Source organism: Cimex lectularius, unplaced genomic scaffold (genome assembly GCF_000648675.2).
Source record: "Cimex lectularius strain Harlan isolate CLEC.00 unplaced genomic scaffold, Clec_2.1 scaffold254, whole genome shotgun sequence".
NCBI lineage: Eukaryota > Metazoa > Arthropoda > Insecta > Hemiptera > Cimicidae > Cimex > Cimex lectularius.
Genome location: NW_019392818.1, coordinates 421416 through 438299, shown reverse-complemented (window position 1 = coordinate 438299; position 16884 = coordinate 421416). Strand labels below are relative to the sequence as shown.

The 16884-nt window shown below is 35.4% G+C and overlaps 2 protein-coding genes across 8 annotated transcripts in view; one reads left to right on the top strand and one right to left on the bottom strand.

Moving 5' to 3' along the window:
• LOC106670560 (coagulation factor VII-like) overlaps positions 1–16884 on the top strand; it is a 91892-nt gene that overhangs the window by 2371 nt on the left and 72637 nt on the right. For 5 of the 6 annotated variants that reach the window (XR_002910561.1, XM_014401027.2, XM_014401024.2 and 2 more), the window contains exon 2: positions 736–805. The gene's annotated coding sequence lies outside the window, so the exon portion shown is untranslated. Of the gene's footprint in view, positions 1–604; positions 681–735; positions 806–16884 lie in introns of those variants that run through there. The other variant, XM_014401025.2, reaches the window with a different exon arrangement.
• The window catches only part of LOC106670563, a 166663-nt gene that overhangs the window by 141360 nt on the left and 8419 nt on the right, over positions 1–16884 (bottom strand). The window contains exon 2 of one of the 2 annotated variants that reach the window (XM_014401032.2): positions 5327–5357. The exons of the other annotated variant lie outside the window; for it this stretch is intronic. The gene's annotated coding sequence lies outside the window, so the exon portion shown is untranslated. The remainder of the gene's footprint in view (positions 1–5326; positions 5358–16884) is intronic. 2 annotated transcript variants of the gene reach the window in all.

Genomic DNA, 16884 nt, shown 5'->3' with positions numbered 1-16884 from the left:
ACTCTGATGGCAATAGCCGCATACCTGATGGAACGTCCATCATCAATAAGTGCCACACCACACACAACATCCTCAGCACTAAGTGGCATTTTTAGGTTTAAAAATTGAAAATAAGAAAACAAAGATGAAAACTAAACAATTTATTGCTTCAAAATTCAAATGAGACTGAATAAACCTTTTTAATAACCATAAAACCATAAAAAGTAAACTTGAAAAATCTTTTATCCTTGTTTTGGATTAAGGATTAAGTCTGTTTACCTCTAATTGATATTCCCAATTTAAAACATAGCATAAACAAATATTTATTGGTAAAAATAATGAGACAAATAAAGGGCAGAATTTTCTTTTATAAAAAAAAAAAAATTAAAAAAAAATCAATTGGGTGGAATTTTTTGCTTGTCTTTAAATGTCTATACATTTAAATATTTGTAAAAATGACTTTTACGTCAAGTGAGCTCTCACGAACACTCTGGATCAAGGTCTTGAAGAAAAAAAATTCTGTTATTACTATCAAGCTTTTGACCTATTTAGAGTCATTATCAAGACAATTTAATGCATCATTAATTTCACATTATGAAAACAGTGTTAAATCATTTGTACAAATATGTTTTTCATAACAGATATTTATGCTTGTTTGTTGTTATCTTGTTGTTGTGTAGTACATCAAAGATAGACAAAAGGTGTAAGTGACAAATAGAAAAAAAAAAAACTAACTAATAATATTACGGTTCACAGGATCTGTCTCCCTGGAGGAGCTGTTACCCGAAGGAAGCTGCTTCCCGGTGGATGGACAACATCCTACTTGGTGAGTTTACTTAACTGGTTACTAAACTTTCTCTTTTAGTTTATATTATTTCATTATTTAATTGGTTTAGAATGCATCAACATAAGGCTACATTCTTGTTTTTATACTTTTGCGGGATTAAGACTTTTTTTTTGTTGTACAGCATAAAGTTTTATTTTGTTTAATGTAGATTGTAAAATAGATTTTTTTAACCTTGATTTAAATGAGGTTCCTAGAGGTGACTTTGTGAGGTTGACAAGTTGTGAGCGTTCAGGTGAGGAACAATCATTACGATTTGTATTGTTTTACTGGCCGAACAGAGCGAGCCGGAGGGGCCCCCATTTTGTTAATTGTGAATCCAAACGGGATCGCGTGAGTTGGTTGGAAGCCACTTAGTCTTGAACTTGCCAATAGTACAGTGGTTATCCCTACAGATCTGAACATGGGTGGTTCAATGAAATCCAGCTAACTCATTTTTTTCAGTATTCCCTGACCCTTCACCAAATAATACCGCAGCGCCCAACTTATTTTTTTAATTAATTAATTAATTTTTGCATCTAACCGATATTCCTGTTTTCTTATTATTCTCCTACCCCTTCTTCTTCGAGCAGCTAGCACTCCAGTTACACCCTGGCGAATTTTGGGCCATAACAATTTATTATGAAAATTAATCTATTTTTGATTATTTATTATATCCAGAACACAAGTGAATCAATCAATCATAATGGAATGTAATTTAAACAAGTTCATGCTCTAGAAAATTTCATGAACGTTTCTTTTGCCTTTTGGTTGTACATTTTAGATAAAAACTGCAATTGGCCTGCAACGCCCGCCTTCAATGGGTGCTCTGTTGAACTAAGCTCTACTCCAGCCGGTCGCTAGGGAGCAGGCCATTCTACTTTTCAAGTTCTGAGATTTTACTCTGCACTATATTAATTTTACATATATGTATTCAGTTCCTTTATTAACTAGGACGTACCAGTGTGCTTTAAGCACAAAACGGGGGATACAGCAGCTCTTAAAGGGCTCAGAATAATATACACCCCGACTAATACATATATTTATATATCTAACCATCTATTGCACATATATTTTTTTAACTTCACAATGGTAACCATTGATTGACAGTCAACACTTAACTTTTCATTTTAAAAAAAATCTATCGTCAATGTTGAAAATGACAAAATACTGAAAAAAGTCTGCATCTAGGAATGGTAGAACATCTACTGATTGAACTTTGGATACTGACTTCAAAACCTTTAACCATCGTTAATGAGGATATGCACCTTAAAAAATTAAAAATATGCACTCAAAGACAAAAAAAAGACACTCATATTTTATTATTTATTTTAAACTTAATATATTTTTATCGTTTTATTAAGTAGAACATACTTATTTTTAATGTAAACCAAATTAGACAAGATCAGAAATTCATGAGTTTTAATAAAAATTATTTAATTATGACAGTTTGAAAGAAAATTCTCCAAAACACCCAAAAATCATTTCGTGTTAGAGTAAAATTTAACTAATAATTTATTACCTGGTTTTGCTCTAAATAATGCACATGACATCCTCTGTCCATAAATCTCCTAGGCATTGAGTAAATAATTGGTAGGATTTCGTCTTGTGAAAAAGAATCCCATTCTTCAACAAGAGCTGTTTGAAGGTGTTCAACGCTTGTTGCAGGCGGCGAACAATGTCTAACCCGTCTCTTTATCCTGTCCTGTAAGTGTTCTATGTCAGGAGAATGCACTGGACAATTTACTGCATTCTCCAAGTAATGGGTCAATTTGAACTACATGCAGTCGAGCATTATAATGGATTACGTTGAAATTGTCCCCAATAAAATCAGGTTTAGCAAAATTTATGAAATAGTTTAATTTGGTAGGACCTGTAATGCACATATAGGGCTTGAGGAAGGTGTTAAGTATATAAGGCCCTTTTGACGAACCAAAATTTTAGTTAATTGGCGCAGTCTGTGAGTATTGGGTCTCCCTAACATACAAAATATATAAATTATAGTTTGAAATAAACAACAAAATACTCCAGTCCAGTTTTTTCCTTTAAGTACATATTTGCATCTTAGATTCAATTAGTTCACTAATTATATATTCCAATATTATGTGTGGTACAATGGTTTTAAAAATATTTACCATTCAAACATATTGGCGAGAGTCAGGATTAATATTAATTGTATATTACTGATTACTGGTTTAGAGAAGCTCAAATCTGCACATGTACAGAATTGAGACTATCACCTCTTGCAGTCCACCGGCATTCCAGCTTTTGTAGTTTGCAATAAATTACCAGCAGGCCTCGAGAATCCCCCCCCCAAATGTTGACACTCCGGGGGTCAGACCTGGTTTTATCCGACCAGCTACCGAGGGCTCTGGGGGTTATCAATAGGTAAGTCATTTCAGCACCCAGAACAATCCTAAATCCATTCACCCTCTCACTCCCTCTTAAATATGTCCTTAGAGGTGAGCTTGCTGTACCTTATGAACAAAGCCATGAAAAATATTTCGATTCAAAACATTACCTGTAATTGGAAACCTAAAATCAAAAACGCAACGTTTTACAAATATTCACTAATTTCATGGTCCGCTTGACCAATTAAATCATTACAATTAATTAAGGTTTTTAGTTGAGATGACAAAAAGTTAATGGCACGAGTGGGATTCGAACCCACCGAAGATCATGGGTTCGAATCCCGCTCGTGCCATTAACTTTTTTTCATCTCAACTTAAAACCTTAATTAATTGTAATGTTTTACAAATATTTGATTGTTTCATATCAAACAATTAATAAGTCAATGAAAGTTAAATATAAATTTGTTAGAAAATTCTGAGAATATTAATCAGTTTTCTTTCTATTAAGAGATAACAAAATCCATTTATCACATGATTTATATTTATCATAAGCAGCTTCTTTTATTGTAAGGAAATGAATTAAATAATTGAACCAGTATGTAACTGAAAATCCAATAAGGAATTTAATAAATATTAAGTTCCTTTTTGATAAATATATTTCATTAATATTCTTTTATTGATTTATTTTTTTATATTTATTTTAGAAATATATCATAACTACTACGAAACAACCCCAAATTTATTAATAAAAATGATTAAACTAGATGCTCCCTTACTTTTCACTTATTTCAACTCCTAACTGAAGATGGACCGATTAACTAGTACCAATTCAACAGTTGTTCACACAGGCACCAATTATTTATTACAAGATGTAAAATGCGAACGTGCAACCTTTTCAAAAATAGTCTTACACATTTGGTGGCAGAATTGTCACCAAAAATGTCTTACATCTTTGGTGACAGAACTGTCACACAGGTGGAGTTGGACGGGATTTATTTATATGATTTAATTAAGCAAACCAGTTCACAATTGAATCATGGAATATTTCATAGAAGACAGATCGTTTCATTTGCGGTTTAATTTTTTTCTCTATGGAACAATGGTCGCAGTTTGCGGCTTCGACGTTGGAATCCTCCCACGGTCGCGATCCAGTGATTTGAACGTCGCTGTGGGATTTTCTATTATTCCGTGCACCCACTGCAAGAAAGCGTAAACCGTTAAAATATTTTCTTCCATGGCAACTGGGTCATTATTTTAAAGCATTCTCACAAATTAGGGACGACAAGCACGGACCGATTTTGCTGGTATTATATATGTTACATATTTATCACGTGTGCTAATAAAAAGGAAACCTTGACATTGACTCATATGAAGCAGTGGACGTTGTAGTTTCATATTCGGAATATAAATTATTTCCGTGCTCCTCGACGTTCTTCCTGTTGTCTGATCCCTGTAATGAATAACGGCAGGATGTCCCGTGATGTCTGCATCTGATTGTAGATAAAAGACAGATCAAACCGATCATTTCTGTAAACAATCGGTACTACCGGAAGATTTTGAATAGGAATCGACGCTAATGAATGAGAAACATGACAAACTATGCACAAAAAAGGAAGTAATAGAAGAAGAAACGACTATTACCATACGTGTGAACAATCACAACTATCAATCAATAAACAATTAAGTTATCTTCTAAACAAAAGTCCAAATTATTAATATCAAAAAATTATAAAAAAAATATGAATAAATAGAATATAAAAGATAATTAATTAATAACTATTTTATAAATCTTAGTTGTTTATTATTTATACAACATCTGCTGGGAATAGGTTCGTCCTTTGAAAAATAGTCACGACCTTTTCCGAGCGATTTCTTAGAACAAGAAAAATTACATAACACGTGCAATTAACACGTCCAACGAACAATTAAACGAATATGTTTTAGCAATCCCACAAGCGGTTTATACAGTTTTTCGCTCACTTTTTTAAATATGTCCACCGCCTTGTCAATTTTTCAAAGCAAAATCGATTGGTTTATTTATAACATTTCATCTTCGTTTCGATAGAATAGGCAGTAGGTAATAGAATTTTGAACTAATAATTGAATATACAATTTCTTTTTTATGAGAAAAGTTATAATTAGTCTTATATTCTACTATATTTAACTCGCTTACCTTGTTAAAACAAGAGAGGACAGGAAGAGCTCTGAAACCAAACAAGCAAACAATTAGCATTACCAATTCAAATTCAGCTCTAAATAGCGGACGAGGCAGCTAGGTCCGGGACGTCCCAACCTCCGGACTAAAGCACCGCGATCCGGCCCTCCGACGATAAAAATGCAATAAAACATTATTTTAAAAAAGTGGCAGCGTCGGTGGGCCAAATCGAAGAAACTCTTGCGTATTAAGAGCACTGTCGATAGGTGACCCTCGGACGATCTCCTCGTAGGAAATAGTCATCAGCCGATTAAGAATAGGCCATGCGACACACTTACTTTTGGGCCAAAGCCCGCTATTTGTCACACAGCCTGCAGAGAAAGGTTGTTCGATGTGTACCGCCTGATTGAGGGGCACGATTCCTTGGCTCCGTACAGAGAGCGCGTAGGAGTGCCAACCGATATGAGAATTGTGCTTGAGCAGCGAGTATCTACGCCCCCTTTTCCGATTCTTGGAACAAACAGGGTTGTTTTATTGTGTATAGTACCGATAGTTTTGTGTCAGTAGGATGTGTTTGAGAGTGAATGTATTTATGAGCATGAATAGACAGCCGATGGTGGACAATTGAGTACCCCAATCAGCCCGTAATTAGGGTAGTTATGTAATAGCTGTAAAAGGTAATGGAGGAATATCGATTCTCCACCGCACAACTGAGTGAATGGTACGTAAATAAGAAAGAAAAAATTACGAATGAATGAGAGTGTGAATGGGTTTGGATCTAGGTATTGAATGCTTGGGTTAATCTAGCTGTTGGCAGCATCCGGAGCCCAACCTCGGTGCTGGACGGATAAGTCCGAGCTCTGATCCCAGTCTACCAACACCTAGGGTGGGTGATACTCGATTTATTGTAAATTACAAAAGCTGGAACTGCCGGAGACTGCGAGAAGTGATAGGCTCAATTTTGTATATGTGTGTATGTACATGTGCGTATTTGAGCTTATATAAAACTAATTCAAACTCAGCTTTACACTTTGAAGTAAAGTTCGTGGTAAATAAGACGAAAAATGGAAATTAATGCTGTCAACAGTATGTTAGTGTGTACACAGCGGCAGAGAAAAAGACACGTAGCCTAGGAATTTAGGATAGTGGGAGCTGAAGCGTGAAGATATTTTAATGCCCTCGCATGATTTTTTCGTCGACATGCATTTGTCTTGAACCGTCTGAAATAATTCAAAGACTTGATTCTCCCTTGAAATCTACTAAGCGTGCTTTTATATTAAACTTGTAAACTTCACTTGCCAAATGAAGCCAGATCTTTGTGATGTACGTGAGTTCAGGACGTGCATTCACATTCTTTGTGTAAGTGGAAAATTTTGTCATTCCGATTCAAATATTTATGGCTTTAAATTCGTATTGTGGATGCTGTCGAGTTTTAAATTCTACTGTTGTTGGGTCAAGAAAAGGGGGGAAAATCTTTCGGGAACTTGCCTGCTCATATGTCTAGATAGTAGATACTACAGATTTGATAATCGAAATTCCTTACTGGGCGGTTCTAAGAAAGCGTTGGGCTTGCGTTCGTAATTCTTTCCGGATCGAAGGACGGCTATTTTCGTACATCGACTAATTTTGAAGTGTACCACCGAATCTAGATTAAAACCGATTTTGTTTAGTCTCTGATAGAACAAAGACCAGAAGATAATCTGCGTTATTTTCAGAAAAAAAATATGGTGTTGAAGTTCCCATCAGAGTACAACAAAATACAGGTCATTACCAGTCATAAAACCCATAAAAAAATCCCTACACAACATTATTCTCGCGCAGTGTAAGTTAAAAATCTGTCAAGAGATCTTCGAACAAAAGCTTTATAATGCTTTAAGAAAAGCCTATGTTTTACGGCTTATCTATTTTCCAAAAAATTGGATACATGTAATAATAATCATAGATCATAAACCAGGCAAAACAAAAAATATAGCATACAGTTATCGCCTTTGAGCTACTATTTATTCCGCTCTTACTTTGGTAATTTAAAGATCTAATACTTGCTCCACAGTGGCTGATAGAACCTTGGACTCGATTAAAAATGAATAATATAGTATACCAGACCTTATGTTTGAACACAGACCAAGCATTTGACCGTGTTTGAAACGAGGCTTCCCAGCTAATTAAAAAAACAAAAAACAAAAAAACAGACGTTCTGTAGGGCCATATAATCTTGCTTATCAAAACGTACGTTTGCCGTAAAATTGGGATATTTCTGGTCCATGATAGGACAATAGGACCATCATAAAGGCTGGTGTGCCTCAGGGCACAGTCCATTATTTTATCTACTCTATTCCTCTGTCTACCCTGCTTTAGAAAACAACCCAACTGCACAATTTGACGGTGATGTGACGATCATAAACTAAGTTAATACGTTAATATCAATTTACATTACCGCATTAAACAATTAAAATTCTTAATTATGGCCAAATCAAATTTTTCACACCACTCACAAGGTGACGCCCAATCTAATGGGTGTCAAATTGAAGGGAGGGGGTCTGCTTCTCCATCTCAAATTAAAATCATACAAAACTGGGTTTTGAGATAAAAGGTGTCCCATAGTACATGGAGATTGGGATGTACACTCTTAATGGTGGTCGTAAGAGAATCCTCCCGATGATGACACGTAACTATAAAATAAGCCACCCCAGTAACCAACCACCACCTATGGGCCAGCGACGACTGAGAAAAAAGTGCGACCGATATCTTCAATGCTGAACATTAACTTTTTTTTATCATCAAATCAAATACTGGCGTTCCTCAGGATAGTGTTCTGATCGCCACAGACCAGGTTAACATAGATGACATTCCTTCACATCCTCAAGCCACCACACCCTCATTTGCAGACGATACAGCGATCATCTCTAGTAACAACGATCCTGTCATTTTCACTCGAAACCTTCAACACCTCACACTACTAACAGACAAATCCACCTTTTCATATTCCGAAAAACGATCTCCCCTACAGTCTACTTAATAATATTTCCCTTCCAGTTGCGGACAAGGTGCGGTACTTCGGACTATTCATAGAAACTATTCATTAAACGACGTGGAATCCTCACACACGAATCAAGAAGTTATGACATGATAAAAGATAATTTGCGCGAATTTTTGACAAAAATAAAAGGCTGCTTTTCATGCATAATAGTTAAGCCGATATGGACTTACGGACTGGAAATGTGGGGTACAGCTAAACGTTACACGATCAGCCATGAACTTCCTTCAGCATAACTCTGTCTTTTGTAAATATTTTTCTTACTTCTTTTTACTTTTAACGATGTTTCGACCCCAATTCTTGGATCGTTGCTTCTAAAGCAAAAACAAAAAACGTCGATTTTACTTTTACGTCACACTTTCATTCAAATCCCTAATTAAAATGGTTAAATAATTGTTAAAAATTCCATAGTATGTGATAAAATATATGATGAAAATATGTAGAATGAAGGAAATTTGTAAAAAAATTAATTGACCTCAAAATATGTGAAATTGTTTAACATTAAAGTTTTAAATCTTGTGGTCTGGGAGGGGTAAAACTTTATAGACTTAACAATCACAAAAACAGAAGACAAACTACAATTTGACATACACAGAAAACTTACAGCAACTGACATCATACGAACCGACTCAAATTACCCACTTAGACACAAAATAGCAGCCAGCACTGAGATGCATGACAGACAGACTAAAATCAATCCCACTAAACAGACAAGTACGAAAAAGGGTTAAAGAAAAGAATACAAATCATAGTACACAAAACGGCTAAAACTGAAACCCAATCAACACAATAATAACAAAACACGCACACAAAAACAAAACAATACACCACAAAAACAGACACTAAATAGAGCACGTTCACATATATTGGGAGACAAACGTACAAACTAACTACTTATTCAACAAATTAGACATAAAAACAGCACTATAAACCACAAACACAATAGTAAAATTACCAAGACTTTTACCAAGTCCAACAGACCTACTTCAAACAAGTATGAATCTACTGCACAACGTACAAAAATGACGAAAAATGAACATACTCAAAAATTTAGAAATATGCAAACATAACATATTCATCACTGAATAAAACTCATAAATACATAAATTAACAGTCTCACAAACATTTACACCATTGAAAACATTATTAGAATTAAAAAGAAAGCGGACCGATGACCAAAAAGACCGACTAGAACAGTAAAAAAGACGACGACTTAATCCATCATACACAACGGCAATCAACACATATCCCCACACCATCCCCAACCTCGAAACTAAAACTTCTTTCCACAAAAATCACAAACCCTGATGATGGCGAAATGCCCTAAACCAACAAAAACCAGCGAGGATGGGCAGACCAAGATGATTAGTAACTATGAAACATTAATTTTTAAATTGCTTCAAAGTGTCATAAAATATCAATAGTAAGCTGTAATAGGTCAATATTTAGCCAGAGGTTAATATTTTAAATAAAGTAGACATATACAAATCCGCTCCCTTCTCACGACTATTTGTCATCACTCATCATAAATGAAACAATTGTCAATTGGAATCCCGGACCTAATAGTACAACGCTTGATATTTAACTATTTTTGACAGAAATAATATTACTTGGACAAAATGTTACACCCAGTAGTTTTTTTTTTTTTTTTTTTTTTTTTTTTTTGGTTATTGCTTACAAGAACCTAAGGAAGGTATAAAACCGATCAAGTTTTGAAGGGTGGATTTTATTTCGTCTCCTGTTGATATAAAAAAAGTTTTACTATTCTCTATTAATTTTTAAATATTTTAAAGCTAGTTTTTAGACTGTCAATATTCTCTCTACTTTATGAAGAATTTATAAAAATTAACGAAGCAATGGAAACTTTATTGTTATATTTTTGATAACCAAATTTTGACTTTATATCTAACTTATTAATACGCATAAGTACAATTGTCCATATACGTTTTACAAAAGTTTCAAGAGTCAATCGAACGACATTCATTTGACAGATTGAAATTGAAATTGAAAAGTAAATATATCATGGGTTTCCCATAGAAAACACATTTTATCGTTAAACACTTACTAGGTGAGATAAAGGTTTTTAAACATATTTGTCCCGGCACGGGATAATTTAGAAAAACAAAACGATCTGTGGTTAATCAGGTCATGCTTTTCTGTGGGGTTAAAAATACCTTTTCGCGTTTTACTGGGTGCTCGAGGGAGGCCCGACCCCTTGAACACTTCCTGGAACATTAGAGTCTGCCTAGTTATTCCTGATTGATGTCCGATTCGGGGAAGAGGATCGATAATAGAGCCGAGTCACGTAACCGAGAAGGTATTTAAAAAAAACTTCACCAGGCCGTATACACTAGGACTACTAGGGTATCTTTTCATCGGGGCCAACGAAAATAAAAACGGGTCGTCACGCGATTGTTCTTCGTGTTTTGTCTCATCGGCGTGTCACGGAATCTACGTACAATGTTGTATGAGTTCAGAATGGTAGACGTTTAGGTTAGGTTTCGGTTACTAGTAGTCGATCTCCTTATGACCTTACACTTCTTCCTTAAGCTTAAGGCTTTTTATCAGATCTAAGAGCTTTGTTAAAAGCTCCCGTCTATATCCTCAGGCTCTGGCTTTTCCTCTCCCAGCAATTGTAATACGGGCCTTCGCACTAACAGAGGACATGTTTTTCTTTTTCCTAGCAATATCTGTTTCAGCTGCTCCGAGTTTATACATATGCATTCGAAGCCTAAGGGTGCAATTAGCAGTTTTCCTATCTTTCTTGTCCTTACACGTGCTAGGTTTAGTAGTTTTGCTGTTAGACTTCTTTGTTTTTTAATAAACTTTTACGCATGCCTCTGTCCTGTATAACATTGAACCGGGTATAACATACAGGAACGGGTATGATGTATAACATTATTATTGATCAATTGTCTAATCGATCTATGCTATCTATTTGTAGCTATCTATATCTAGCAATTCGGTATGCTACAAAAGGCCTGAATTTTCCTTGGCTTCATCATAGTCCAGTGAGTGGTTTAAGTAAAATCCAAAGTAGTATAATTAGGTTATCGTAGATGCAAAAAAATAGTTGAGATAGACTGAAGGAAAGGGTTTTTCTGTTTTCGGTGAAGACTGTACAGGCTATTGCAGGGTTAAATGTGGATTCACTAAATAAAACTTAGTTCAGTACCACCAGGACGAGGTTTCTGTCTTTACTGTTTCCTTATTAACATTTTTGTGATTTTAGTCTAAAATCAGATTTTTTTCATATAAAATCGTAATTTTTCAACTTTACCGGCATTAAAATACAAATCTGACCTTAATTTCGCAAACTACAATACATTTTCCACAAGATAACATCATTTCCGTTGAAAAATTCGCGCACCCGTAGCTGCTCAAACAATAACAAATGGCAAAAGCCATATTTTTTTGGGAAATACTCAATATGGCTCGTGCAATGACTTTTCAATCAAAATTTTCGGGGATTTCACCAAAGTTGTCTTATTTTATATTCCAAGGGCGAATAACGTGATATGGAACCCAAGGAGAATAGCAACCCAACAGCTCGTACATGTCATATTTAAAAAAAAAAAACATTTATTAGTTGGTAACAAAAATCAGATCCGTTTCCCTTCCTTCTTTCCTTCATGTGATTTCATTGTCCTGTATGAGCTGTCCCCTCGATTCGATCGGTGTACTTACATTGTACTTTGAGAATTCCTCATATGTAAAAATCTAATAGGGTCAAATAAGTGCTCTTCGCTGGCCATGCCATGAGAGGAAGGTATCTAGTTTTTGTTGCCAACTAATAAATGTTTTTATTAAAAATATGGCATATACTATGTTCTTGTGTAGTAAGAAGACTTTCACAAGACACACTCTTCTTCTTGGCAGACCCTACACAACTTACTTCTACCACTCCCAAAGGTGGCATTTTCGGGAAAAGTTATCAGTGATCCTTCCGACATGTGGAAATGTTTTTGTAATGAGAAGGGCAAGCTGTAAGGAGAAAGGATAGCTCAAAAACCAGTATAAAGGTTAAGATATCGTGGTTAAGAGGTCGGTCAGCAGTGTAGTCGCGTGTGTCAGGATACTTCCTTGCGAAACACCAGCGTTGATCAATAAATGACAGATTTACAGGAATATTGTGCTGGGATGGTCGAATAAGTTGGATTTGAGTAATCGGTGGATGGAAATATTCACTTAAGTTTCCACAGCAGACCTAGGTGCCATAGTCAAAATGAATTTTTGTTGTTGTTACCTTTATAAAAAAAAATTTATTGGAATATATTATATATTCAGTGGAACTTGTCTAGATCTGAAATTGGCCATGTAAACTGTAAAACCTGCCTATCTCATAGTAGACTCATTTAACTTGTCAACCATAGCACTTACACGTCAGTGTGATGTCAAGAGTGATGCATCGTCGGAAAACAGAGCTATATTTAGGTTAGAAAGTCTAACTCTGAGAACATCGTAGGAAAGACAGGAAAACTGTAGGTGTGTTACCAAATAGGCGATTCGATATTGTTCTTGGCAATTAGTATTGGCTGGCTAAGTACTACATGTTAAATTCTCCGTGTCGTTATAGACAATTAGTATCGACTCACTGTAAAACAACTCTGTTACGTTTTGTAAGTACGAAACAATATCGAGCCGATGGTAATAGTTCAAGGGCGAAGAGGAATGAAAGACTTTCTAGGCCGTAAGTATTGATGTGGACATTTCGGCGCCGCGCTTCCTCCTCGTTCTACTCAGTCTAATGATATTTGTGACGTCCAGTTGGCCTTCATTTCGTCCCCCTCATCTCTGGAACAATTTTAAGACTTTCTGGTACAGTTTGCCAAATAACTTTTTGTAACAGACAGACAACTTTTTTATAACAAACCAAAAGATGTCACGTTTTCTTGTCTCTTGTCTCATCATTGACAACTATGCTAATCCATAATAAATGTTAATTTGTCAAATATGTTTACCCTATAATATAGCTTACTAGCTTACTACCAAGTGATACGGAATACATTACTACATTACTATAGTATTATTGCCAAGATATATATATATATATATATATATATCTTATATATNATATATATATACATCAGAGCCTTAAACCCCTAAGAATATGTTTGTCTCCAGAACATAGAAATGTCCTTCTTCGAACGTTGACGGACGCAAAAGACATTCATACGCCGCACGTACCATAAACATATTTGCATGTTCAAGCGACGTTCATAAATAGTTTAAAAACAAGGATAAATAAATTACATATCTTGTGATCAATTTTGAAAAAAATGATAAACACCTTTCACCTTTCAAGAAGTCTGAAATGATCAGAATTTATGGGCTTTTAGTGCAAGTTGTAAAACGGTGTGCAGTTGAAGTTTTATGATTGATATTGACCTTTTCGAAATAGACTACCTGAGATTTTAGTGTCAACAGAAAAAAATGTGTAAAACAAAAACTGTCAATTGTTCGGATATTTCGTCTGAAACAGTTGTGTAAACAAAAATCTGATGCTTGGCCTATTCGATTATCCTATTTTGGTCCGACAGGCATGTTTAGACAATTCATCATCTTCAGTGGTGTTTATGCGATTTTCGTTTACTAGGATCAGATTATTTTTGTCTGCAGACAGGTGGAAACGACCAACTTGCAGGCAAACCTCAGGAAGAAATCCTACAAATTAAAATTTGTAGCGTCCTGGTGTAAACTTAAATGCTTCTAGATTAAAATATCTAAATGCAAATTTATTAGCATTCTGCCTGGATTCTGGGTTTTAGGTCTTTGTTGGTTTAACTATACCTGGATAGATTTATTCTAAATTTCTAGGGTATGTGGGGTGTCCGAAGACACCATACTATGGGTAAGCTGAAGAGCAGCACGTATGGTATGAGATGATTAGTCACTAATGGTAAAAAGCAGGATTATTACGAAATCGTGTACTGATGGACATTGGCTAGCTTTAGGTCAAATTGCTTTTCAGTTGTTCCAAGGCAGTTGAATTATAAAACAAAAAACATGCAAGTGGATTTTTGGAAGTAAGAAGAATTCATTCATTTGGTGGAACTTCTGCCATACCCATCGTAAGACCTAACCTAGATATTATTAATTAAGATTAATACTTAACTCGAAGGCTCCCTATTTCCACTTGAAAAACCCGCGGGAGACGTTATACTAGCATACACAATTCCCCGGACACGGATAGTTTAATTATTCTGGTAGATGCATTTTGCGAACAAAGTTCATAAACAGAAAAAAGTGTGATTTACTTATGTTAGATAATTTAAACTTTGGCAGTATTACTTAACCTAAAAACACCTTTGTCACATGAAAGACCCTTTTGTCTGAGACTATCTTACAGGTCAGAATCTGTAGATTGGTTGTTTCCCATCATTCTGGTCTTCAGAGTCTGAACAGTCTCCGTATTTCATCATCTTCGGTTTTAGAGGTGTGATTTTCGTTTATTCGAGTTCAGTTTATCCATTTAAGAGAGGTGGAAGGCTAGTGTTATCTTTGTCTACTGACATTCGGAAACGGCCAAAATAAGTTAACCACCAGTTCAAGAGAAAATCTTAATTTTACACAAATTAAATTTTATTTCATGCCCTCAGGGGTTCGTTAAACCGCCCGCAGTTCCACTTTCGAAGACTAACCTTGGATTTCTAGAAGTCACGACTGTTGTCCAATCTAACTGCAGATCTGACAGCAATCTTCATGCTCATGCCAGTTGATTGTACCAAATGATTCGGGATTTTTCTGTTGCCAGGATCTGCTAAACTTTCAAAGAAGTAGTCTAGCGACACTGACATAGCCACTGGATGTGAATTGGTAAATTCCTCTGAAAGACGCATTTTTCGAGCAAAGTTGAATAAACAGTAAAAAGGAAATTTGAAAATGGGACCTTTAAGATTGACTTATGTTAGATATTTTGAATTCTTGAATCATTAATTAACAAAAAACCGAATAAATAAACCAAATCTGCGGGTTGGTTGTTCCGATCGTCCTGATCATTGGCTGTTGTTGCCTGGCAGAAATATATCGGCATTCCTCCTCAGTGTGGGTTTGTTGTGATTTTAGTTTATGAGGGTCGTTTTATATATCTGTGAAATGTGTAAGGCGTCTCTGTGTTCTCTGATTTCACAGACAAACGAAAACTATCGAACTATACAGATTCATTTGGAATCTAGCTGAGTTTCATCAATCATTCGTCGTGTAAATCAAAACCTTTGCACGCCCCCCTGGAAGTTCGTTATTCTTGAATATTTCTAGAATAATTTGAGGAGATAATGGGGCGGGAAGGGTTCATTTCACCGTCCGCAGCTCCACTCCCGAATAGTGGCCTTGGCTTTGTACACAACACACGATTGTTTGACTATTCATCGGCTCACGTGTCAGGAACAAACTCCCATAGATCATTGCTCTTTTGCCCGGCGTTTCCATAAAGGGCCGCGGGATCGATCCGCGGGTTCGAGACCAAGGCCTAAATTAGACTTTACCTGTCTATCACCACAATCTAAATCGGCTTTCGTGATGTGCCTTTGTAGGCCTAAGACGGCTGGCATCTTAAAACCCGACACACGCGTCACACGGCGATGCCGGCAGCTGATTGCACGCACGATTCGTGGGCACCGTCCAAAATCAAAGACCCGACTATTTATACCTAGTGAAATTATTTAAGACTTGGAAAGTTCAGCGCAAAAAGACCGGACATGCAATAAACATCGACATTTTCAATTGGATTTTTGATTAAATTTGATTTCTTAACGAGGCACCACATAAAATTGAAAAAATAAAACCATCCAACACACTGTTTTCTGCATGTTGTTCAGCATTTTTTCCCATTTTCGAACAAAGAAAAGTTTTGTCCAATCTCGTTAAACAGGGAAACGGCATTGTTTTGCAATTTTAAGGTTTTTTGTTCTTTGGACCATTTGAAAATAACACAATTCTTTTGTTATACAAGTCTAATCATCCATCCATTGACAAAAAAATCGAAACGATTATCGAACAATTTGAGAAATGTGGTCACTACCTCCTAAATCATTACAAAACAATCAAAATTTATTGTTATTATGCTTTATATTTTTTATTAGACTTCAAACCTTTCGGAAGGTTTTAGTTTAAACACAATAAAAATCCGACAGAAGGAAGTGCTCTAAATTATTTCAAAAATGTTCAACTATGGCTTTTGGAAGAGTTCATACCTCGCTCTCACCTAATTTGTCTAAATTTGTTTGCAGAAATACAATATACACAGAAATACACATTTTTTCAAAGAGAACATATAATAAAAATTATTAATTAGTAAAAAATATTATTTTGCTTGGTTATCACCGAGAAATCATTTTTTTAAACTGAAGGAAGTGCAATAGATATAACATAACTGTAAGGGAAACACGATAAATAATGAGTGGAATACAGTTATATTTAGTTCTATGAGCAACTGTTTGAACCACTGATCAAATATTTGCGTTTAGAGAAGAGCTTTTGAATTATTTTTCATCTTAATTTCAAATAGAGGACATCAACATCACATTTTACAGCTCTCTTTATT